Source organism: Taudactylus pleione, unplaced genomic scaffold (assembly GCF_031769625.1).
Source record: "Taudactylus pleione unplaced genomic scaffold, aTauple2 ptg000473l, whole genome shotgun sequence".
Lineage (NCBI taxonomy): Eukaryota > Metazoa > Chordata > Amphibia > Anura > Myobatrachidae > Taudactylus > Taudactylus pleione.
In genome coordinates this window covers 4,422,420-4,446,092 of record NW_028284875.1, presented here as the reverse complement: position 1 = coordinate 4,446,092, position 23,673 = coordinate 4,422,420, and the positions used below count along the sequence as shown (strand labels likewise).

Below are 23,673 nucleotides of genomic sequence, written 5' to 3'. Positions count from 1 at the left end.
GATACTGCCTTATAAGTCCTGCGCACAGACCGATTGCGCCACGGGAGTACATGGTCAAAGCGCATTATTTTTAGTTGAGTGATTTTAGCATCGAGTTGACTAAGTAAATTAACTTGGTTTATTAATTTTAAATTAGTTACTTTTTAAATCCACTAAACTACTGCACCCAATACTAAAGTACCTAATAAAAGTAATATTCTAATCATAAGGTAATCAATTATATTGTGCATTTGTGTTATTGCCCAGTTTTATGTATCCATAGGTGTATATTGCAATGAATTCATGCCATTGTTGTACAGTTCAATATTATCAAAATTGTAAAATAATTCCTGTTTATTTATCTTAAATAATATTTGCTATAGATATATGTAACTTTAATGTTGCATAGGGAAAATATACACTATAATACCAAAAAATGCAGTATCTTTAAATAAAAATAAGTTAAATCTCACTTGTGCTCTATATTTAAAGGTAAACATTGTTTTTTTGGTCTGAAGCACCTAAATTGTCAGTAAAGTCAGTGTCCAAAGAAATATAAAAGGCAGAAAATTACCCTTTTGATGACATGGATGAAAGGACTTCAAGAAACCCATCAGCAATTGCAATAGAAATTGTTATTTTGTAGCCACTCTGATATTAAATTGCAATTAAAACTTAATAGGTATGTTTTGGTATATATGGATTTTCTGCAATACCATTAAGACAGTCACCTGAATTGAAAAAAAGCATAACTTCTAGAATGAGAATGAGCAACAAAGGAACATGCATCCTAGATGGGACTTGAAGCCACTGTCCCAGGTGATAGTAAACTTTTCAGAAAACTAATCCACAATGTCATTAGGATAAATGTCTGCTTTTAGATACTGGGCCATAATTTTGCAAGCTGAACAGTTCCAGATTGATAAGCAGATAAAAGTTTCTGGTGGAGCCATTTGTGCAGTATGAAGCAAGAATGAAAGGAACATCTCCAAAATTATTTTAATGAAATAAAGCCTATCACCCCAGATGGGACTTGAACCCACAATCCCTGGCTTAGGAAGCCAGGCCCTTATCCATTAGGCCACTGGGGCTTAGTAACATCTTTGAGTGAAACTGATTTTTTCATTAGTATAATCATTAATTGTTGCGATATAGGAAAGCCGTTTATTTGTGTTCTTTGCTTTACAAATCCCAGCATGAAATGTGATTGTACTTTCCAGCCCTAATAGTGTGGACCCTCATGTTACATTGCAGCAAAACAGATTGATGCAACTCTTTTACCAATAAACAGGTAGTCTTTTGCATTCCATTTTGTTGACTAACTAAAGTAATTTTTACAGTGCATATGAACCAAAGCAGCTGTGTGTACTGGTACCTTAAAAACAGTCATGTTTGTGTTTTTTTTCTGCCTTCATATCAGGATGTTCAGGAAGCAAATGATAATCATTAACTGAAGACATTAGAAAAAAAATTACATTTGCTCCAGATGAGGCTTGAATTCACAACCTCAGGATTGCTCAACAGATACTGTCTTATAAGTCCTGCGCACAGACCGATTGCGCCACAGGAGCACATGTACAAAGCGCTTTATTTTTAGTTGAGTGATTTTAGCATCGAGTTGACTAAGTAAATTAACTTGGTTTATTAATTTTAAATTAGTTACTTTTTAAATCCACTAAACTACTGCACCCAATACTAAAGTACCTAATAAAAGTAATATTCTAATCATAAGGTAATCAATTATATTGTGCATTTGTGTTATTGCCCAGTTTTATGTATCCATAGGTGTATATTGCAATGAATTCATGCCATTGTTGTACAGTTCAATATTATCAAAATTGTAAAATAATTCCTGTTTATTTATCTTAAATAATATTTGCTATAGATATATGTAACTTTAATGTTGCATAGGGAAAATATACACTATATTACCAAAAATGCAGTATCTTTAAATAAAAATAAGTTAAATCTCACTTGTGCTCTATATTTAAAGGTAAACATTGTTTTTTTGGTCTGTAGCACCTAAATTGTCAGTAAAGTCAGTGTCCAAAGAAATATAAAAAGCAGAAAATTACCCATTTGATGACAAGGATGAAAGGACTTCAAGAAACCCATCAGCAATTGCAATAGACATTGTTATTTTGTAGCCACTCTGATATTAAATTGCAATTAAAACTTAATAGGTATGTTTTGGTACATATGGATTTTCTGCAATACCATTAAGACAGTCACCTGCATTGAAAAAAAGCATAACTTCTAGAATGAGTATGAGCAACAAAGGAACATCCATCCTAGATGGGACTTGAAGCCACTGTCCCAGGTGATAGTAAACTTTTCAGGAAACTAATCCACAATGTCATTAGGATAAATGTCTGCTTTTAGATACTGGGCCATAATTTTGCAAGCTGAACAGTTCCAGATAGTTAAGCAGATTAAAGTTTCTGGTGGAGCCATTTGTGCAGTATGAAGCAAGAATGAAAGGAACATCTCCAATATTATTTTAATGAAATAAAGCCTATCACCCCAGATGGGACTTGAACCCACAATCCATTAGGCCACTGGGGCTTAGTAACATCTTTGAGTGAAACTGATTTTTTCATTAGTATAATCATTAATTGTTGCGATATAGGAAAGCCGTTTATTTGTGTTCTTTGCTTTACAAATCCCAGCATGAAATGTGATTGTACTATCCAGACCTAATAGTGTGGACCCTCATGTTACATTGCAGCAAAACAGATTGATGCAACTCTTTTACCAAGAAAGATGTAGTCTTTTGCATTCAATTTTGTTGACTAACTAAAGTAATTTTTACAGTGCATATGAACCAAAGCAGCTGTGTGTACTGGTACTTAAAAACAGTCATGTTTGTGTTTTTTTTCTGCCTTCATATCAGGATGTTCAGGAAGCAGATGATAATCATTAACTGATGACATTAGAAAAAAAATTACATTTGCTCCAGGTGAGGCTTGAATTCACAACCTCAGGATTTCTCAACAGATACTGTCTTATAAGTACCACGCACATACCGATTGCGCCACAGGAGCACATGGACAAACCGCTTTATTTTTAGTTGAGTGATTTTAGCATCGAGTTGACTAAGAAAATTAACTTGGTTTATTAATTTAAAATTAGTTACTTTTTAAATCCACTAAACTACTGCACCCAATACTAAAGTACCTAATAAAAGTAATATTCTAATCATAAGGTAATCAATTATATTGTGCATTTGTGTTATTGCCCAGTTTTATGTATCCATAGGTGTATATTGCAATGAATTCATGCCACTGTTGTACAGTACAATATTATCAAAATTGTAAAATAATTCCTGTTTATTTATCTTAAATAATATTTGCTATAGATATATGTAACTTTAATGTTGCATAGGGAAAATATACACTATAATACCAAAAAATGCAGTATCTTTAAATAAAAATAAGTTAAATCTCACTTGTGCTCTATATTTAAAGGTAAACATTGTTTTTTTGGTCTGAAGCACCTAAATTGTAAGTAAAGTCAGTGTCCAAAGAAATATAAAAGGCAGAAAATTACACTTTTGATGACATGGATGAAAGGACTTCAAGAAACCCATCAGCAATTGCAATAGAAATTGTTATTTTGTAGCCACTCTGATATTAAATTGCAATTAAAACTTAATAGGTATGTTTTGGTATATATGGATTTTCTGCAATACCATTAAGACAGTCACCTGAATTGAAAAAAAGCATAACTTCTAGAATGAGAATGAGCAACAAAGGAACATGCATCCTAGATGGGACTTGAAGCCACTGTCCCAGGTGATAGTAAACTTTTCAGGAAACTAATCCACGATGTCATTAGGATAAATGTCTGCTTTTAGATACTGGGCCATAATTTTGCAAGCTGAACAGTTCCGGATTGATAAGCAGATAAAAGTTTCTGGTGGAGCCATTTGTGCAGTATGAAGCAAGAATGAAAGGAACATCTCCAAAATTATTTTAATGAAATAAAGCCTATCACCCCAGATGGGACTTGAACCCACAATCCATTAGGCCACTGGGGCTTAGTAACATCTTTGAGTGAAACTGATTTTTTCATTAGTATAATCATTAATTGTTGCGATATAGGAAAGCCGTTTATTTGTGTTCTTTGCTTTACAAATCCCAGCATGAAATGTGATTGTACTATCCAGACCTAATAGTGTGGACCCTCATGTTACATTGCAGCAAAACAGATTGATGCAACTCTTTTACCAAGAAAGATGTAGTCTTTTGCATTCAATTTTGTTGACTAACTAAAGTAATTTTTACAGTGCATATGAACCAAAGCAGCTGTGTGTACTGGTACTTAAAAACAGTCATGTTTGTGTTTTTTTTCTGCCTTCATATCAGGATGTTAAGGAAGCAGATGATAATCATTAACTGATGACATTAGAAAAAAAATTACATTTGCTCCAGGTGAGGCTTGAATTCACAACCTCAGGATTTCTCAACAGATACTGTCTTATAAGTACCGCGCACATACCGATTGCGCCACAGGAGCACATGGACAAACCGCTTTATTTTTAGTTGAGTGATTTTAGCATCGAGTTGACTAAGAAAATTAACTTGGTTTATTAATTTAAAATTAGTTACTTTTTAAATCCACTAAACTACTGCACCCAATACTAAAGTACCTAATAAAAGTAATATTCTAATCATAAGGTAATCAATTATATTGTGCATTTGTGTTATTGCCCAGTTTTATGTATCCATAGGTGTATATTGCAATGAATTCATGCCACTGTTTTACAGTACAATATTATCAAAATTGTAAAATAATTCCTGTTTATTTATCTTAAATAATATTTGGTATAGATATATGTAACTTTAATGTTGCATAGGGAAAATATACACTATAATACCAAAAAATGCAGTATCTTTAAATAAAAATAAGTTAAATCTCACTTGTGCTCTATATTTAAAGGTAAACATTGTTTTTTTGGTCTGAAGCACCTAAATTGTCAGTAAAGTCAGTGTCCAAAAAAATATAAAAGGCAGAAAATTACCCTTTTGATGACATGGATGAAAGGACTTCAAGAAACCCATCAGCAATTGCAATAGAAATTGTTATTTTGTAGCCACTCTGATATTAAATTGCAATTAAAACTTAATAGGTATGTTTTGGTATATATGGATTTTCTGCAATACCATTAAGACAGTCACCTGAATTGAAAAAAGCATAACTTCTAGAATGAGAATGAGCAACAAAGGAACATGCATCCTAGATGGGACTTGAAGCCACTGTCCCAGGTGATAGTAAACTTTTCAGAAAACTAATCCACAATGTCATTAGGATAAATGTCTGCTTTTAGATACTGGGCCATAATTTTGCAAGCTGAACAGTTCCGGATTGATAAGCTGATAAAAGTTTCTGGTGGAGCCATTTGTGCAGTATGAAGCAAGAATGAATGGAACATCTCCAAAATTATTTTAATGAAATAAAGCCTATCACCCCAGATGGGACTTGAACCCACAATCTTTGGGGCTTAGGAGGCCAGTGCCTTATCCATTAGGCCACTGGGGCTTAGTAACATCTTTGAGTGAAACTGATTTTTTCATTAGTATAATCATTAATTGTTGCGATATAGGAAAGCCGTTTATTTGTGTTCTTTGCTTTACAAATCCCAGCATGAAATGTGATTGTACTATCCAGACCTAATAGTGTGGACCCTCATGTTACATTGCAGCAAAACAGATTGATGCAACTCTTTTACCAAGAAAGAGGTAGTCTTTTGCATTCCATTTTGTTGACTAACTAAAGTAATGTTTACAGTGCATATGAACCAAAGCAGCTGTGTGTACTGGTACTTAAAAACAATCATGTTTGTGTTTTTTTTCTGCCTTCATATCAGGATTTTCAGGAAGCAGATGATAATCATTAACTGATGACATTAGAAAAAAATTACATTTGCTCCAGGTGAGGCTTGAACTCACAACCTCAGCATTGCTCAACAGATACTGTCTTATAAGACCTGCGCACAGACCGATTGTGCCACAGGAGCACATGGTCAAAGCGCATTATTTTTAGTTGAGTGATTTTAGCATCGAGTTGACTAAGTAAATTAACTTGGTTTATTAATTTTAAATTAGTTACTTTTTAAATCCACTAAACTACTGCACCCAATACTAAAGTACCTAATAAAAGTAATATTCTAATCATAAGGTAATCAATTATATTGTGCATTTGTGTTATTGCCCAGTTTTATGTATCCATAGGTGTATATTGCAATGAATTCATGCCACTGTTTTACAGTACAATATTATCAAAATTGTAAAATAATTCCTGTTTATTTATCTTAAATAATATTTGGTATAGATATATGTAACTTTAATGTTGCATAGGGAAAATATACACTATAATACCAAAAAATGCAGTATCTTTAAATAAAAATAAGTAAAATCTCACTTGTGCTCTATATTTAAAGGTAAACATTGTTTTTTTGGTCTGAAGCACCTAAATTGTCAGTAAAGTCAGTGTCCAAAGAAATATAAAAGGCAGAAAATTACCCTTTTGATGACATGGATGAAAGGACTTCAAGAAACCCATCAGCAATTGCAATAGAAATTGTTATTTTGTAGCCACTCTGATATTAAATTGCAATTAAAACTTAATAGGTATGTTTTGATATATATGGATTTTCTGCAATACCATTAAGACAGTCACCTGAATTGAAAAAAAGCATAACTTCTAGAATGAGAATGAGCAACAAAGGAACATGCATCCTAGATGGGACTTGAAGCCACTGTCCCAGGTGATAGTAAACTTTTCAGGAAACTAATCCACAATGTCATTAGGATAAATGTCTGCTTTTAGATACTGGGCCATAATTTTGCAAGCTGAACAGTTCCGGATTGATAAGCAGATAAAAGTTTCTGGTGGAGCCATTTGTGCAGTATGAAGCAAGAATGAAAGGAACATCTCCAAAATTATTTTAATGAAATAAAGCCTTTCACCCAAGATGGGACTTGAACCCACAATCCCTGGCTTAGGAGGCTAGTGCCTTATCCATTAGGCCACTGGGGCTTAGTAACATCTGTGAGTGAAACTGATTTTTTCATTAGTATAATCATTAATTGTTGCGATATAGGAAAGCCGTTTATTTGTGTTCTTTGCTTTACAAATCCCAGCATGAAATGTGATTGTACTATCCAGACCTAATAGTGTGGACCCTCATGTTACATTGCAGCAAAACAGATTGATGCAACTCTTTTACCAATAAAGAGGTAGTCTTTTGCATTCCATTTTGTTGACTAACTAAAGTAATGTTTACAGTGCATATGAACCAAAGCAGCTGTGTGTACTGGTACTTAAAAACAGTCATGTTTGTGTTTTTTTTCTGCCTTCATATCAGGATGTTCAGGAAGCAGTTGATAATCATTAACTGATGACATTAGAAAAAAAATTACATTTGCTCCAGGTGAGGCTTGAACTCACAACCTCAGCATTGCTCAACAGATACTGCCTTATAAGTCCTGTGCACAGACCGATTGCGCCACGGGAGAACATGGTCAAAGCGCATTATTTTTAGTTGAGTGATTTTAGCATCGAGTTGACTAAGTAAATTAACTTGGTTTATTAATTTTAAATTAGTTACTTTTTAAATCCACTAAACTACTGCACCCAATACTAAAGTACCTAATAAAAGTAATATTCTAATCATAAGGTAATCAATTATATTGTGCATTTGTGTTATTGCCCAGTTTTATGTATCCATAGGTGTATATTGCAATGAATTCATGCCATTGTTGTACAGTTCAATATTATCAAAATTGTTAAATAATTCCTGTTTATTTATCTTAAATAATATTTGGTATAGATATATGTAACTTTAATGTTGCATAGGGAAAATATACACTATATTACCAAAAATGCAGTATCTTTAAATAAAAATAAGTTAAATCTCACTTGTGCTCTATATTTAAAGGTAAACATTGTTTTTTTGGTCTGTAGCACCTAAATTGTCAGTAAAGTCAGTGTCCAAAGAAATATAAAAAGCAGAAAATTACCCTTTTGATGACAAGGATGAAAGGACTTCAAGAAACCCATCAGCAATTGCAATAGACATTGTTATTTTGTAGCCACTCTGATATTAAATTGCAATTAAAACTTAATAGGTATGTTTTGGTACATATGGATTTTCTGCAATACCATTAAGACAGTCACCTGCATTGAAAAAAAGCATAACTTCTAGAATGAGTATGAGCAACAAAGGAACATCCATCCTAGATGGGACTTGAAGCCACTGTCCCAGGTGATAGTAAACTTTTCAGAAAACTAATCCACAATGTCATTAGGATAAATGTCTGCTTTTAGATACTGGGCCATAATTTTGCAAGCTGAACAGTTCCAGATTGATAAGCAGATAAAAGTTTCTGGTGGAGCCATTTGTGCAGTATGAAGCAAGAATGAAAGGAACATCTCCAAAATTATTTTAATGAAATAAAGCCTATCACCCCAGATGGGACTTGAACCCACAATCCCTGGCTTAGGAAGCCAGGCCCTTATCCATTAGGCCACTGGGGCTTAGTAACATCTTTGAGTGAAACTGATTTTTTCATTAGTATAATCATTAATTGTTGCGATATAGGAAAGCCGTTTATTTGTGTTCTTTGCTTTACAAATCCCAGCATGAAATGTGATTGTACTTTCCAGCCCTAATAGTGTGGACCCTCATGTTACATTGCAGCAAAACAGATTGATGCAACTCTTTTACCAATAAACAGGTAGTCTTTTGCATTCCATTTTGTTGACTAACTAAAGTAATTTTTACAGTGCATATGAACCAAAGCAGCTGTGTGTACTGGTACCTTAAAAACAGTCATGTTTGTGTTTTTTTTCTGCCTTCATATCAGGATGTTCAGGAAGCAAATGATAATCATTAACTGAAGACATTAGAAAAAAAATTACATTTGCTCCAGATGAGGCTTGAATTTACAACCTCAGGATTGCTCAACAGATACTGTCTTATAAGTCCTGCGCACAGACCGATTGCGCCACAGGAGCACATGTACAAAGCGCTTTATTTTTAGTTGAGTGATTTTAGCATCGAGTTGACTAAGTAAATTAACTTGGTTTATTAATTTTAAATTAGTTACTTTTTAAATCCACTAAACTACTGCACCCAATACTAAAGTACCTAATAAAAGTAATATTCTAATCATAAGGTAATCAATTATATTGTGCATTTGTGTTATTGCCCAGTTTTATGTATCCATAGGTGTATATTGCAATGAATTCATGCCATTGTTGTACAGTTCAATATTATCAAAATTGTAAAATAATTCCTGTTTATTTATCTTAAATAATATTTGCTATAGATATATGTAACTTTAATGTTGCATAGGGAAAATTTACACTATATTACCAAAAATGCAGTATCTTTAAATAAAAATAAGTTAAATCTCACTTGTGCTCTATATTTAAAGGTAAACATTGTTTTTTTGGTCTGTAGCACCTAAATTGTCAGTAAAGTCAGTGTCCAAAGAAATATAAAAAGCAGAAAATTACCCTTTTGATGACAAGGATGAAAGGACTTCAAGAAACCCATCAGCAATTGCAATAGACATTGTTATTTTGTAGCCACTCTGATATTAAATTGCAATTAAAACTTAATAGGTATGTTTTGGTACATATGGATTTTCTGCAATACCATTAAGACAGTCACCTGCATTGAAAAAAAGCATAACTTCTAGAATGAGTATGAGCAACAAAGGAACATCCATCCTAGATGGGACTTGAAGCCACTGTCCCAGGTGATAGTAAACTTTTCAGGAAACTAATCCACAATGTCATTAGGATAAATGTCTGCTTTTAGATACTGGGCCATAATTTTGCAAGCTGAACAGTTCCAGATAGTTAAGCAGATTAAAGTTTCTGGTGGAGCCATTTGTGCAGTATGAAGCAAGAATGAAAGGAACATCTCCAATATTATTTTAATGAAATAAAGCCTATCACCCCAGATGGGACTTGAACCCACAATCCATTAGGCCACTGGGGCTTAGTAACATCTTTGAGTGAAACTGATTTTTTCATTAGTATAATCATTAATTGTTGCGATATAGGAAAGCCGTTTATTTGTGTTCTTTGCTTTACAAATCCCAGCATGAAATGTGATTGTACTATCCAGACCTAATAGTGTGGACCCTCATGTTACATTGCAGCAAAACAGATTGATGCAACTCTTTTACCAAGAAAGATGTAGTCTTTTGCATTCAATTTTGTTGACTAACTAAAGTAATTTTTACAGTGCATATGAACCAAAGCAGCTGTGTGTACTGGTACTTAAAAACAGTCATGTTTGTGTTTTTTTTCTGCCTTCATATCAGGATGTTCAGGAAGCAGATGATAATCATTAACTGATGACATTAGAAAAAAAATTACATTTGCTCCAGGTGAGGCTTGAATTCACAACCTCAGGATTTCTCAACAGATACTGTCTTATAAGTACCGCGCACATACCGATTGCGCCACAGGAGCACATGGACAAACCGCTTTATTTTTAGTTGAGTGATTTTAGCATCGAGTTGACTAAGAAAATTAACTTGGTTTATTAATTTAAAATTAGTTACTTTTTAAATCCACTAAACTACTGCACCCAATACTAAAGTACCTAATAAAAGTAATATTCTAATCATAAGGTAATCAATTATATTGTGCATTTGTGTTATTGCCCAGTTTTATGTATCCATAGGTGTATATTGCAATGAATTCATGCCACTGTTGTACAGTACAATATTATCAAAATTGTAAAATAATTCCTGTTTATTTATCTTAAATAATATTTGCTTTAGATATATGTAACTTTAATGTTGCATAGGGAAAATATACACTATAATACCAAAAAATGCAGTATCTTTAAATAAAAATAAGTTAAATCTCACTTGTGCTCTATATTTAAAGGTAAACATTGCTTTTTTGGTCTGAAGCACCTAAATTGTAAGTAAAGTCAGTGTCCAAAGAAATATAAAAGGCAGAAAATTACACTTTTGATGACATGGATGAAAGGACTTCAAGAAACCCATCAGCAATTGCAATAGAAATTGTTATTTTGTAGCCACTCTGATATTAAATTGCAATTAAAACTTAATAGGTATGTTTTGGTATATATGGATTTTCTGCAATACCATTAAGACAGTCACCTGAATTGAAAAAAAGCATAACTTCTAGAATGAGAATGAGCAACAAAGGAACATGCATCCTAGATGGGACTTGAAGCCACTGTCCCAGGTGATAGTAAACTTTTCAGGAAACTAATCCACAATGTCATTAGGATAAATGTCTGCTTTTAGATACTGGGCCATAATTTTGCAAGCTGAACAGTTCCGGATTGATAAGCAGATAAAAGTTTCTGGTGGAGCCATTTGTGCAGTATGAAGCAAGAATGAAAGGAACATCTCCAAAATTATTTTAATGAAATAAAGCCTATCACCCCAGATGGGACTTGAACCCACAATCCATTAGGCCACTGGGGCTTAGTAACATCTTTGAGTGAAACTGATTTTTTCATTAGTATAATCATTAATTGTTGCGATATAGGAAAGCCGTTTATTTGTGTTCTTTGCTTTACAAATCCCAGCATGAAATGTGATTGTACTATCCAGACCTAATAGTGTGGACCCTCATGTTACATTGCAGCAAAACAGATTGATGCAACTCTTTTACCAAGAAAGATGTAGTCTTTTGCATTCAATTTTGTTGACTAACTAAAGTAATTTTTACAGTGCATATGAACCAAAGCAGCTGTTTGTACTGGTACTTAAAAACAGTCATGTTTGTGTTTTTTTTCTGCCTTCATATCAGGATGTTTAGGAAGCAGATGATAATCATTAACTGATGACATTAGAAAAAAAATTACATTTGCTCCAGGTGAGGCTTGAATTCACAACCTCAGGATTTCTCAACAGATACTGTCTTATAAGTACCGCGCACATACCGATTGCGCCACAGGAGCACATGGACAAACCGCTTTATTTTTAGTTGAGTGATTTTAGCATCGAGTTGACTAAGAAAATTAACTTGGTTTATTAATTTAAAATTAGTTACTTTTTAAATCCACTAAACTACTGCACCCAATACTAAAGTACCTAATAAAAGTAATATTCTAATCATAAAGTAATCAATTATATTGTGCATTTGTGTTATTGCCCAGTTTTATGTATCCATAGGTGTATATTGCAATGAATTCATGCCACTGTTTTACAGTACAATATTATCAAAATTGTAAAATAATTCCTGTTTATTTATCTTAAATAATATTTGCTATAGATATATGTAACTTTAATGTTGCATAGGGAAAATATACACTATAATACCAAAAAATGCAGTATCTTTAAATAAAAATAAGTTAAATCTCACTTGTGCTCTATATTTAAAGGTAAACATTGTTTTTTTGGTCTGAAGCACCTAAATTGTCAGTAAAGTCAGTGTCCAAAAAAATATAAAAGGCAGAAAATTACCCTTTTGATGACATGGATGAAAGGACTTCAAGAAACCCGTCAGCAATTGCAATAGAAATTGTTATTTTGTAGCCACTCTGATATTAAATTGCAATTAAAACTTAATAGGTATGTTTTGGTATATATGGATTTTCTGCAATACCATTAAGACAGTCACCTGAATTGAAAAAAAGCATAACTTCTAGAATGAGAATGAGCAACAAAGGAACATGCATCCTAGATGGGACTTGAAGCCACTGTCCCAGGTGATAGTAAACTTTTCAGAAAACTAATCCACAATGTCATTAGGATAAATGTCTGCTTTTAGATACTGGGCCATAATTTTGCAAGCTGAACAGTTCCGGATTGATAAGCTGATAAAAGTTTCTGGTGGAGCCATTTGTGCAGTATGAAGCAAGAATGAATGGAACATCTCCAAAATTATTTTAATGAAATAAAGCCTATCACCCCAGATGGGACTTGAACCCACAATCCCTGGGGCTTAGGAGGCCAGTGCCTTATCCATTAGGCCACTGGGGCTTAGTAACATCTTTGAGTGAAACTGATTTTTTCATTAGTATAATCATTAATTGTTGCTATATATGAAAGCCGTTTATTTGTGTTCTTTGCTTTACAAATCCCAGCATGAAATGTGATTGTACTATCCAGACCTAATAGTGTGGACCCTCATGTTACATTGCAGCAAAACAGATTGATGCAACTCTTTTACCAATAAAGAGGTAGTCTTTTGCATTCCATTTTGTTGACTAACTAAAGTAATGTTTACAGTGCATATGAACCAAAGCAGCTGTGTGTACTGGTACTTAAAAACAATCATGTTTGTGTTTTTTTTCTGCCTTCATATCAGGATTTTCAGGAAGCAGATGATAATCATTAACTGATGACATTAGAAAAAAATTACATTTGCTCCAGGTGAGGCTTGAACTCACAACCTCAGCATTGCTCAACAGATACTGTCTTATAAGACCTGCGCACAGACCGATTGTGCCACAGGAGCACATGGTCAAAGCGCATTATTTTTAGTTGAGTGATTTTAGCATCGAGTTGACTAAGTAAATTAACTTGGTTTATTAATTTTAAATTAGTTACTTTTTAAATCCACTAAACTACTGCACCCAATACTAAAGTACCTAATAAAAGTAATATTCTAATCATAAGGTAATCAATTATATTGTGCATTTGTGTTATTGCCCAGTTTTATGTATCCATAGGTGTATATTGCAATGAATTCATGCCACTGTTTTACAGTACAATATTATCAAAATTGTAAAATAATTCCTGTTTATTTATCTTAAATAATATTTGGTATAGATATATGTAACTTTAATGTTGCATAGGGAAAATATACACTATAATACCAAAAAATGCAGTATCTTTAAATAAAAATAAGTAAAATCTCACTTGTGCTCTATATTTAAAGGTAAACATTGTTTTTTTGGTCTGAAGCACCTAAATTGTCAGTAAAGTCAGTGTCCAAAGAAATATAAAAGGCAGAAAATTACCCTTTTGATGACATGGATGAAAGGACTTCAAGAAACCCATCAGCAGTTGCAATAGAAATTGTTATTTTGTAGCCACTCTCATATTAAATTGCAATTAAAACTTAATAGGTATGTTTTGATATATATGGATTTTCTGCAATACCATTAAGACAGTCACCTGAATTGAAAAAAAGCATAACTTCTAGAATGAGAATGAGCAACAAAGGAACATGCATCCTAGATGGGACTTGAAGCCACTGTCCCAGGTGATAGTAAACTTTTCAGGAAACTAATCCACAAAGTCATTAGGATAAATGTCTGCTTTTAGATACTGGGCCATTATTTTGCAAGCTGAACAGTTCCGGATTGATAAGCAGATAAAAGTTTCTGGTGGAGCCATTTGTGCAGTATGAAGCAAGAATGAAAGGAACATCTCCAAAATTATTTTAATGAAATAAAGCCTTTCACCCAAGATGGGACTTGAACCTACAATCCCTGGCTTAGGAGGCTAGTGCCTTATCCATTAGGCCACTGGGGCTTAGTAACATCTGTGAGTGAAACTGATTTTTTCATTAGTATAATCATTAATTGTTGCGATATAGGAAAGCCGTTTATTTGTGTTCTTTGCTTTACAAATCCCAGCATGAAATGTGATTGTACTATCCAGACCTAATAGTGTGGACCCTCATGTTACATTGCAGCAAAACAGATTGATGCAACTCTTTTACCAATAAAGAGGTAGTCTTTTGCATTCCATTTTGTTGACTAACTAAAGTAATGTTTACAGTGCATATGAACCAAAGCAGCTGTGTGTACTGGTACTTAAAAACAGTCATGTTTGTGTTTTTTTTCTGCCTTCATATCAGGATGTTCAGGAAGCAGATGATAATCATTAACTGATGACATTAGAAAAAAAATTACATTTGCTCCAGGTGAGGCTTGAACTCACAACCTCAGCATTGCTCAACAGATACTGCCTTATAAGTCCTGTGCACAGACCGATTGCGCCACGGGAGCACATGGTCAATGCGCATTATTTTTAGTTGAGTGATTTTAGCATCGAGTTGACTAAGTAAATTAACTTGGTTTATTAATTTTAAATTAGTTACTTTTTAAATCCACTAAACTACTGCACCCAATACTAAAGTACCTAATAAAAGTAATATTCTAATCATAAGGTAATCAATTATATTGTGCATTTGTGTTATTGCCCAGTTTTATGTATCCATAGGTGTATATTGCAATGAATTCATGCCATTGTTGTACAGTTCAATATTATCAAAATTGTTAAATAATTCCTGTTTATTTATCTTAAATAATATTTGGTATAGATATATGTAACTTTAATGTTGCATAGGGAAAATATACACTATATTACCAAAAATGCAGTATCTTTAAATAAAAATAAGTTAAATCTCACTTGTGCTCTATATTTAAAGGTAAACATTGTTTTTTTGGTCTGTAGCACCTAAATTGTCAGTAAAGTCAGTGTCCAAAGAAATATAAAAAGCAGAAAATTACCCTTTTGAAGACAAGGATGAAAGGACTTCAAGAAACCCATCAGCAATTGCAATAGACATTGTTATTTTGTAGCCACTCTGATATTAAATTGCAATTAAAACTTAATAGGTATGTTTTGGTACATATGGATTTTCTGTAATACCATTAAGACAGTCACCTGCATTGAAAAAAAGCATAACTACTAGAATGAGTATGAGCAACAAAGGAACATGCATCCTAGATGGGACTTGAAGCCACTGTCCCAGGTGATATTAAACTTTTCAGGAAACTAATCCACAATGTCATTAGGATAAATGTCTGCTTTTAGATACTGGGCCATAATTTTGCAAGCTGAACAGTTCCAGATAGTTAAGCAGATTAAAGTTTCTGGTGGAGCCATTTGTGCAGTATGAAGCAAGAATGAATGGAACATCTCCAAAATTATTTTAATGAAATAAAGCCTATCACCCCAGATGGGACTTGAACCCACAATCCCTGGGGCTTAGGAGGCCAGTGCCTTATCCATTAGGCCACTGGGGCTTAGTAAAATCTTTGAGTGAAACTGATTTTTTCATTAGTATAATTATTAATTGTTGCGATATAGGAAAGCCGTTTATTTGTGTTCTTTGCTTTACAAATCCCAGCATGAAATGTGATTGTACTATCCAGACCTAATAGTGTGGACCCTCATGTTACATTGCAGCAAAACAGATTGATGCAACTCTTTTACCAATAAAGAGGTAGTCTTTTGCATTCCATTTTGTTGACTAACTAAAGTAATGTTTACAGTGCATATGAACCAAAGCAGCTGTGTGTACTGGTACTTAAAAACAATCATGTTTGTGTTTTTTTTCTGCCTTCATATCAGGATTTTCAGGAAGCAGATGATAATCATTAACTGATGACATTAGAAAAAAATTACATTTGCTCCAGGTGAGGCTTGAACTCACAACCTCAGCATTGCTCAACAGATACTGTCTTATAAGTCCTGCGCACAGACCGATTGTGCCACAGGAGCACATGGTCAAAGCGCATTATTTTTAGTTGAGTGATTTTAGCATCGAGTTGACTAAGTAAATTAACTTGGTTTATTAATTTTAAATTAGTTACTTTTTAAATCCACTAAACTACTGCACCCAATACTAAAGTACCTAATAAAAGTAATATTCTAATCATAAGGTGATCAATTATATTGTGCATTTGTGTTATTGCCCAGTTTTATGTATCCATAGGTGTATATTGCAATGAATTCATGCAATTGTTGTACAGTTCAATATTATCAAAATTGTAAAATAATTCCTGTTTATTTATCTTAACTAATATTTGGTATAGATATATGTAACTTTAATGTTGCATAGGGAAAATATACACTATATTACCAAAAATGCAGTATCTTTAAATAAAAATAAGTTAAATCTCACTTGTGCTCTATATTTAAAGGTAAACATTGTTTTTTTGGTCTGAAGCACCTAAATTGTCAGTAAAGTCAGTGTCCAAAGAAATATAAAAGGCAGAAAATTACCCTTTTGATGACATGGATGAAAGGACTTCAAGAAACCCATCAGCAATTGCAATAGACATTGTTATTTTGTAGCCACTCTGATATTAAATTGCAATTAAAACTTAATAGGTATGTTTTGGTACATATGGATTTTCTGCAATACCATTAAGACAGTCACCTGCATTGAAAAAAAGCATAACTTCTAGAATGAGTATGAGCAACAAAGGAACATGCATCCTAGATGGGACTTGAAGCCACTGTCCCAGGTGATAGTAAACTTTTCAGGAAACTAATCCACAATGTCATTAGGATAAATGTCTGCTTTTAGATACTGGGCCATAATTTTGCAAGCTGAACAGTTCCAGATAGTTAAGCAGATTAAAGTTTCTGGTGGAGCCATTTGTGCAGTATGAAGCAAGAATGAAAGGAACATCTCCAATATTATTTTAATGAAATAAAGCCTATCACCCCAGATGGGACTTGAACCCACAATCCATTAGGCCACTGGGGCTTAGTAACATCTTTGAGTGAAACTGATTTTTTCATTAGTATAATCATTAATTTTTGCGATATAGGAAAGCCATTTATTTGTGTTCTTTGCTTTACAAATCCCAGCATGAAATGTGATTGTACTATCCAGACCTAATAGTGTGGACCCTCATGTTACATTGCAGCAAAACAGATTGATGCAACTCTTTTACCAAGAAAGATGTAGTCTTTTGCATTCAATTTTGTTGACTAACTAAAGTAATTTTTACAGTGCATATGAACCAAAGCAGCTGTGTGTACTGGTACTTAAAAACAGTCATGTTTGTGTTTTTTTTCTGCCTTCATATCAGGATGTTTAGGAAGCAGATGATAATCATTAACTGATGACATTAGAAAAAAAATTACATTTGCTCCAGGTGAGCCTTGAATTCACAACCTCAGGATTTCTCAACAGATACTGTCTTATAAGTACCGCGCACATACCGATTGCACCACAGGAGCACAAGGACAAACCGCTTTATTTTTAGTTGAGTGATTTTAGCATCGAGTTGACTAAGAAAATTAACTTGGTTTATTAATTTAAAATTAGTTACTTTTTAAATCCACTAAACTACTGCACCCAATACTAAAGTACCTAATAAAAGTAATATTCTAATCATAAGGTAATCAATTATATTGTGCATTTGTGTTATTGCCCAGTTTTATGTATCCATAGGTGTATATTGCAATGAATTCATGCCACTGTTGTACAGTACAATATTATCAAAATTGTAAAATAATTCCTGTTTATTTATCTTAAATAATATTTGCTATAGATATATGTAACTTTAATGTTGCATAGGGAAAATATACACTATAATACCAAAAAATGCAGTATCTTTAAATAAAAATAAGTTAAATCTCACTTGTGCTCTATATAACTTCTAGAATGAGAATGAGCAACAAAGGAACATGCATCCTAGATGGGACTTAAAGCCACTGTCCCAGGTGATAGTAAACTTTTCTGGAAACTATTCCACAATGTCATTAGAATAAATGTCTGCTTTTAGATACTGGGCCATAATTTTGCAAGCTGAACAGTACCGGATTGTTAAGCAGATAAAAGTTTCTGGTGGAGCCATTTCTGCAGTATGAAGCAAGAATAAAAGGAACATCTAAAACATTATTTTAATGAAATAAAGCCTATCACCCCAGATGGGACTTGAATCCACAAACCCTGGCTTAAAAGGCCAGTGCCTTATCCATTAGGCCACTGGGGCTATATAACATCTTTGAGTGAAACTGATTTTTTCATTAGTATAATCATTAATTGTTGCGATATAGGAAAGCCGTTTATTTGTGTTCTTTGCTTTTCAAATCCCAGCATGAAATGTGATTGTACTATCCATCCCTAATATTGTAGACCCTCAAGTTAGATTGCAGCAAAACAGATTGATGCAACTCTTTTACCAATAAAGAGGTAATCTTTTGCATTCCATTTTGTTGACTAACTAAAGTAATTTTTACAGTGCATATGAACCAAAGCAGATGTGTGTACTGGTACCTTAAAAACAGTCATGTTTGTGATTTTTTTCTGCCTTCATATCAGGATGTTCAGCTAGCAGATGATAATCATTAACTGATGACATTAGAAAAAAAATTACATTTGCTCCAGGTGAGGGTTGAACTCACAACCTCGGCATTGCTCAACAGATACTGTCTTATAAGTACCACGCGCTGACCGATTGCGCCACAGGAGCACATGGTCAAACTGTATTATTTTTAGTTGAGTGATTTTAGCATCGAGTTGACTAAGTAAATTAACTTGGTTTATTAATTTTAAATTAGTTACTTTTTAAATCCACTAAACTACTGCACCCAATACTAAAGTACCTAATAAAAGTAATATTCTAATCATAAGGTGATCAATTATATTGTGCATTTGTGTTATTGCCCAGTTTTATGTATCCATAGGTGTATATTGCAATGAATTCATGCCATTGTTGTACAGTTCAATATTATCAAAATTGTAAAATAATTCCTGTTTATTTATCTTAACTAATATTTGGTATAGATATATGTAACTTTAATGTTGCATAGGGAAAATATACACTATATTACCAAAAATGCAGTATCTTTAAATAAAAATAAGTTAAATCTCACTTGTGCTCTATATTTAAAGGTAAACATTGTTTTTTTGGTCTGAAGCACCTAAATTGTCAGTAAAGTCAGTGTCCAAAGAAATATAAAAGGCAGAAAATTACCCTTTTGATGACATGGATGAAAGGACTTCAAGAAACCCATCAGCAATTGCAATAGACATTGTTATTTTGTAGCCACTCTGATATTAAATTGCAATTAAAACTTAATAGGTATGTTTTGGTACATATGGATTTTCTGCAATACCATTAAGACAGTCACCTGCATTGAAAAAAAGCATAACTTCTAGAATGAGTATGAGCAACAAAGGAACATGCATCCTAGATGGGACTTGAAGCCACTGTCCCAGGTGATAGTAAACTTTTCAGGAAACTAATCCACAATGTCATTAGGATAAATGTCTGCTTTTAGATACTGGGCCATAATTTTGCAAGCTGAACAGTTCCAGATAGTTAAGCAGATTAAAGTTTCTGGTGGAGCCATTTGTGCAGTATGAAGCAAGAATGAAAGGAACATCTCCAATATTATTTTAATGAAATAAAGCCTATCACCCCAGATGGGACTTGAACCCACAATCCATTAGGCCACTGGGGCTTAGTAACATCTTTGAGTGAAACTGATTTTTTCATTAGTATAATCATTAATTTTTGCGATATAGGAAAGCCATTTATTTGTGTTCTTTGCTTTACAAATCCCAGCATGAAATGTGATTGTACTATCCAGACCTAATAGTGTGGACCCTCATGTTACATTGCAGCAAAACAGATTGATGCAACTCTTTTACCAAGAAAGATGTAGTCTTTTGCATTCAATTTTGTTGACTAACTAAAGTAATTTTTACAGTGCATATGAACCAAAGCAGCTGTGTGTACTGGTACTTAAAAACAGTCATGTTTGTGTTTTTTTTCTGCCTTCATATCAGGATGTTTAGGAAGCAGATGATAATCATTAACTGATGACATTAGAAAAAAAATTACATTTGCTCCAGGTGAGCCTTGAATTCACAACCTCAGGATTTCTCAACAGATACTGTCTTATAAGTACCGCGCACATACCGATTGCACCACAGGAGCACAAGGACAAACCGCTTTATTTTTAGTTGAGTGATTTTAGCATCGAGTTGACTAAGAAAATTAACTTGGTTTATTAATTTAAAATTAGTTACTTTTTAAATCCACTAAACTACTGCACCCAATACTAAAGTACCTAATAAAAGTAATATTCTAATCATAAGGTAATCAATTATATTGTGCATTTGTGTTATTGCCCAGTTTTATGTATCCATAGGTGTATATTGCAATGAATTCATGCCACTGTTGTACAGTACAATATTATCAAAATTGTAAAATAATTCCTGTTTATTTATCTTAAATAATATTTGCTATAGATATATGTAACTTTAATGTTGCATAGGGAAAATATACACTATAATACCAAAAAATGCAGTATCTTTAAATAAAAATAAGTTAAATCTCACTTGTGCTCTATATAACTTCTAGAATGAGAATGAGCAACAAAGGAACATGCATCCTAGATGGGACTTAAAGCCACTGTCCCAGGTGATAGTAAACTTTTCTGGAAACTATTCCACAATGTCATTAGAATAAATGTCTGCTTTTAGATACTGGGCCATAATTTTGCAAGCTGAACAGTACCGGATTGTTAAGCAGATAAAAGTTTCTGGTGGAGCCATTTCTGCAGTATGAAGCAAGAATAAAAGGAACATCTAAAACATTATTTTAATGAAATAAAGCCTATCACCCCAGATGGGACTTGAATCCACAAACCCTGGCTTAAGAGGCCAGTGCCTTATCCATTAGGCCACTGGGGCTATATAACATCTTTGAGTGAAACTGATTTTTTCATTAGTATAATCATTAATTGTTGCGATATAGGAAAGCCGTTTATTTGTGTTCTTTGCTTTTCAAATCCCAGCATGAAATGTGATTGTACTATCCATCCCTAATATTGTAGACCCTCAAGTTAGATTGCAGCAAAACAGATTGATGCAACTCTTTTACCAATAAAGAGGTAATCTTTTGCATTCCATTTTGTTGACTAACTAAAGTAATTTTTACAGTGCATATGAACCAAAGCAGATGTGTGTACTGGTACCTTAAAAACAGTCATGTTTGTGATTTTTTTCTGCCTTCATATCAGGATGTTCAGCTAGCAGATGATAATCATTAACTGATGACATTAGAAAAAAAATTACATTTGCTCCAGGTGAGGGTTGAACTCACAACCTCGGCATTGCTCAACAGATACTGTCTTATAAGTACCACGCGCTGACCGATTGCGCCACAGGAGCACATGGTCAAACTGTATTATTTTTAGTTGAGTGATTTTAGCATCGAGTTGACTAAGTAAATTAACTTGGTTTATTAATTTTAAATTAGTTACTTTTTAAATCCACTAAACTACTGCACCCAATACTAAAGTACCTAATAAAAGTAATATTCTAATCATAAGTTAATCAATTATATTGCGCATTTGTGTTATTGCCCAGTTTTATGTATCCTTAGGTGTATATTGCAATGAATTCATGCCATTGCTGTACAGTTCAATTTTATCAAAATTGTAAAATAATTCCTGTTTATAAATAATTCCTGTTTATTTATCTTAAATAATATTTGGTATAGATATATGTAACTTTAATGTTGCATAGGGAAAATATACACTATAATACCAAAAAATGCAGTATCTTTAAATAAAAATAAGTTAAATCTAACTTGTGCTCTATATTTAAAGGTAAACATTGTTTTTTTGGTCTGAAGCACCTAAATTGTCAGTAAAGTCAGTGTCCAAAGAAATATAAAAGGCAGAAAATTACCCTTTTGATGACATGGATGAAAGGACTTCAAGAAACCCATCAGCAATTGCAATAGAAATTGTTATTTTGTAGCCACTCTGATATTAAATTGCAATTAAAACTTAATAGGTATGTTTTGGTATATATGGATTTTCTGCGATACCATTAAGACAATCACCTGAATTGAAAAAAAGCATAACTTCTAGAATGAGAATGAGCAACAAAGGAACATGCATCCTAGATGGGACTTGAAGCCACTGTCCCAGGTGATAGTAAACTTTTCAGGAAACTAATCCACAATGTCATTAGGATAAATGTCTGCTTTTAGATACTGGGCCATAATTTTGCAAGCTGAACAGTTCCGGATTGATAAGCAGATAAAAGTTTCTGGTGGAGCCATTTGTGCAGTATGAAGCAAGAATAAAAGGAACATCTCCAAAATTATTTTAATGAAATAAAGACTATCACCCCAGATGGGACTTGAACCCACAAGCCCGGGCTTAGGAGGCTAGTGCTTTATCCATTAGGCCACTGGGGCTTAGTAACATCTTTGAGTGAAACTGATTTTTTCATTAGTATAATCATTAATTGTTGCGATATAGGAAAGCCATTTATTTGTGTTCTTTGCTTTACAAATCCCAGCATGAAATGTGATGGTACTATCCAGTCCTAATAGTGTGGACCCTCATGTTACATTGCAGCAAAACAGATTGATGCAACTCTTTTACCAAGAAAGATGTAGTCTTTTGCATTCCATTTTGTTGACTAACTAAAGTAATTTTTACAGTGCATATGAACCAAAGCAGCTGTGTGTACTGGTACTTAAAAACAGTCATGTTTGTGTTTTTTTTCTGCCTTCATATCAGGATGTTCAGGAAGCAGATGATAATCATTAACTGATGACATTAGAAAAAAAATTACATTTGCTCCAGGTGAGGCTTGAATTCACAACCTCAGGATTTCTCAACAGATACTGTCTTATAAGTCCTGCGCATATACCGATTGCGGCACAGGAGCACATGGACAAAGCGCTTTATTTTTAGTTGAGTGATTTTAGCATCGAGTTGACTAAGAAAATTAACTTGGTTTATTAATTTAAAATTAGTTACTTTTTAAATCCACTAAACTACTGCACCCAATACTAAAGTACCTAATAAAAGTAATATTCTAATCATAAGGTAATCAATTATATTGTGCATTTGTGTTATTGCCCAGTTTTATGTATCCATAGGTGTATATTGCAATGAATTCATGCCATTGTTGTACAGTTCAATATTATCAAAATTGTAAAATAATTCC

General features: G+C 33.2%; 5 non-coding genes across 5 annotated transcripts; all 5 read right to left on the bottom strand.

Annotated features, from left to right (window-relative positions):
* Positions 1 to 12,896: 12,896 nt before the first annotated feature.
* TRNAR-CCU (transfer RNA arginine (anticodon CCU)) lies at positions 12,897 to 12,971 on the bottom strand. Its single transcript has one exon. It is a non-coding gene; the product is annotated as a tRNA-Arg (tRNA).
* Positions 12,972 to 15,898: 2,927 nt separating this feature from the next.
* TRNAR-CCU (transfer RNA arginine (anticodon CCU)) lies at positions 15,899 to 15,973 on the bottom strand. Its single transcript has one exon. It is a non-coding gene; the product is annotated as a tRNA-Arg (tRNA).
* A 3,096-nt stretch (positions 15,974 to 19,069) lies between these two features.
* Positions 19,070 to 19,162, bottom strand: TRNAI-UAU (transfer RNA isoleucine (anticodon UAU)). The gene is given in 2 exon segments: positions 19,070 to 19,105; positions 19,125 to 19,162. It is a non-coding gene; the product is annotated as a tRNA-Ile (tRNA).
* A 2,158-nt stretch (positions 19,163 to 21,320) lies between these two features.
* Positions 21,321 to 21,393, bottom strand: TRNAK-CUU (transfer RNA lysine (anticodon CUU)). The gene has a single exon. It is a non-coding gene; the product is annotated as a tRNA-Lys (tRNA).
* Positions 21,394 to 21,780: 387 nt separating this feature from the next.
* On the bottom strand, positions 21,781 to 21,873 carry TRNAI-UAU (transfer RNA isoleucine (anticodon UAU)). Its single transcript is given in 2 exon segments — positions 21,781 to 21,816; positions 21,836 to 21,873. It is a non-coding gene; the product is annotated as a tRNA-Ile (tRNA).
* Positions 21,874 to 23,673: the final 1,800 nt, after the last annotated feature.